General features: G+C 40.8%; 2 non-coding genes across 2 annotated transcripts; both read right to left on the bottom strand.

Annotated features, from left to right (window-relative positions):
• Positions 1-422: 422 nt before the first annotated feature.
• On the bottom strand, positions 423-494 carry trnae-uuc (transfer RNA glutamic acid (anticodon UUC)). Its single transcript has one exon. It is a non-coding gene; the product is annotated as a tRNA-Glu (tRNA).
• A 2,029-nt stretch (positions 495-2,523) lies between these two features.
• Positions 2,524-2,595, bottom strand: trnam-cau (transfer RNA methionine (anticodon CAU)). The gene has a single exon. It is a non-coding gene; the product is annotated as a tRNA-Met (tRNA).
• Between the last annotated feature and the right edge of the window lie 676 nt (positions 2,596-3,271).

Genomic DNA, 3,271 nt, shown 5'->3' with positions numbered 1-3,271 from the left:
CGGGGATCAACCAGACCCACGTGACGCTTCATTCACACACCGACCAGACTCGAGTCACCGACCTCACCAGACTGTCCGACAGCCCATTATCAGGTTGTCGTGTCAGGGCCTTAAGTTCTTCCGGCGTTTTTTTCAATAGTTATTTTTGTTGCTTTTTTTTAACGTTTGTGTCGACTTTCTTTTCACCTTTTTTATTGCTGTTGTTGTCGGTATTCATTTGTAACTTTTTCCGGCGCTTACGTTGACACGTTTGTGTCAAATAAACATCACTTCATTTAAGTCTGTTTTGAAATGTGTCCACCTCTGTGGATCCCCAACAGAGAGGAGTCTGAGTGATTGAGGGACCACAGCTTCCTCTGAGGTTACATCTTCACTTCTACGTTGGATGCCAAATGTTGATCGGTGATCAAACCAAACACTGACTCTCATACAGAGAGTTGAACCCTGGCCGCCTGGGTGAAAACCAGGAATCCTGACCACTAGACCATATGGGACTCATGCTCTGTAGTGTTTTCTGTATTTCTTTTTTCATAAATCATATTTAAACCCAGACAAAGATGATCTCCTGACCCCTGAAGAACCAGAACTCCAGAGGGATGATGTCCAGACTCTGAAGTCTAGATGAACTATTGACTTTTACATGTACAGATAGTTATCAGGTAGATTTACTGCAGTAAAAATCCCAATATTTCCCTCTGAGATGTAGAGGAGAAGAATAAAGGAGCAGAAAGTATCTGTCCTGTGTCTCCCTCTGCTGGTTCCTCTCAGTCTTTGATTCAATAGCAAATTAAACTATTTTGATCTGCAAGGCTTACTCGATGCATTTTGTGCCACAGCCATCATAAATGACTGTAGTAATGTGAACAACTGACCTAATGTTTATATAAATAGTCAAATATTTTGACTAAGTTTAGTCATTCGACGATTGTGCCAAAACAATTGAAAAAAACTGTAAAATCAAAGCCACTGGACGTGGTTTCTCTGTCTTTGTGTCTACAGATCTGCAAATAATAACAATAACAGAGACATAAACTCATTATATTATAAAAACTGACATTACTGAAACTGAGTCCATCGCTACATTCTGGAGTAAAAATTTTCTGATGATTTATTGAGTGTTTAGCAGGATATTTGACATTTTACCCTTAAGGCTCTGACACACCAACCAGACGTGAGTAAAGCCAGTCGGACTGATCAGTCTCCCTGAGTTGGTCCAAAAAGTGCCTCAGAACTCACCGAAGAGACGAGACGTAATACGTCTCCATTACAGCATGCGGCGCTAATCTGTATTGTCGCCCCAAAAATGTAAACCAGCAGCTTATTGGACGAACGCGTCATGTTTACTTTAATGTGCATTGTATACACTCTTTATTGTTCATGTCTGTGTGTATTTACTGAACGATGGCTTATTGTCACGGATGATATTAAGAGAAGGTTATTGTATCTTTACTTGAACAATAAAGTTTTTTGAAAGAGAAAAAAAGACGTATGAAATAGCAGGGAATGAAAATTAAGTAAAGTACAAGTAACCTCAAGCTTGCATTGTTTACTGGAGAGGGAGTTTGAGTTTTAAGTGGCATGTGGCACGTGCCAGTGGCATGTAGCCTACTTCCAGTACTTTCGTACGTCAGTTGCGATTGTGTGTGAACTGACGCCGTGGCAGATCGATCAAGCTCGTCAAATCAACCTTTCGACATCCGAAAATACTTGAAGTGCGTTTCTTCGTCCAAGTCCCTCAGCGGTCGAACAACCGTACCAAATTCACCCATCGTTCCGTTGGCCTCTCTTCGTTCACTGGTCGTACATACCAACTTCACCGACGTCTTCTTTTCCTTCTGCAATTTAACATTTGCAATATAATAATTTGTTGTTCAATGTTGATTAATCTCCAGCTCCAACAACATTCTGTCTCTCTTTCGCTCGCCATTTCCGGAAACAAAACAAACTATCAAAGAGTTTCACGATGGACCCTCTAGAGCAGGGGTCACCAACATGGTGCCCGCGGGCACCAGGTAGCCCCCAAGGACCACATGAGTAGCCCTCAGGCCTGTTCTAAAAATGAAAATTTAATATTGATATTATCGGTTACCCACCTTGTTAAGTCATTGTTGATAATTATTGTGAGAAATCATTAACATGACCAGTGTCTTCACATAAATGAGTATAATTAATCATTAATAATCATATATAACTAAAGGCAAACTGAGCAAATTTGTTATTTCAGAAGAGTGTATCAAACTGGTAGCCCTTCGTATGACTCAATACCCATAAAGTAGCTCTCAGTTTCAAAAAGGTTGGTGACCCCTGCTCTAGAGCTTAGATCGGCCCAAAAAATCGAGCCCGACCCAGCCCGAGCCCAGAGGTTGTGTCTGAGCACGGCCCGGCACGACACTAACTGTAATTATGTGCCCGAGTCCGAAAAACCGACATTTTCTTAATACGTTGGCCGTTATAACTGACGTACTCAACTACAATTCCGAGTTCTTGTGAATAAGGTTTTGTCTGCGAAAAGCAGAATAAAGTTAGCAGAGGATGGTTTCGATCCATCGACCTCTGGGTTATGGGCCCAGCACGCTTCCGCTGCGCCACTCTGCTGCACGGAGAAGAGGAGATAACAAAGAACAATTTAAACCGTTTATCATGGATGTGGGCACTACAATAACAAGTGTCTCTCGCCTTTTTTAAGGTTTCTTTTTTGTAAAATGTATTCGACATGTTTGTCAGCTTTTTCAAGGTTTTAATGGAAAAACAATTTGCCGTTTTTTAGCAATATTGTCGGAGTATTTGTCACCATTTTCAAGGTTTTTTGGACAATTTTTCCGCCGTTTTACCTAACCATAACTATGGACGGGGGCTACCATAAAAGGAAATGGATATTATGGGCACTACGCATATTAACAAGAGGGAAACACTATTGACTATTGTCTAAGGCTGAGTCCTTAACGCAGCGGCACGGGTTAGAAACCAACCCGGGGCACTTTGCTGCATGTCACCCTCTAACTCCGTTTAAAAAAAAACAAGAAGCCGTTTTATTTAAACTTTAAAATGAAATGAAAGCCGTCCAGATTCTAAATGTCTACAATGCCTTACAACCTCTTTAATGTGCATTGTATAGGCTACACACCCTTTATTGTTCATGTTCGTCTGTATGTATTTACTGAACGATGGGTTATTGTCATGGATGAGAAGGTTATTGTATCTTTACTTGAACAATAAAGTTTTTTGAAAGAGAAAAAAGACGTATGAAGAAGCAGGAACTGGAAATTAACGC

The sequence above is a fragment of the Perca flavescens genome, chromosome 8 (assembly GCF_004354835.1).
Source record: "Perca flavescens isolate YP-PL-M2 chromosome 8, PFLA_1.0, whole genome shotgun sequence".
Classification (NCBI taxonomy): domain Eukaryota; kingdom Metazoa; phylum Chordata; class Actinopteri; order Perciformes; family Percidae; genus Perca; species Perca flavescens.
This window is presented reverse-complemented; position numbering and strand designations above follow the sequence as displayed.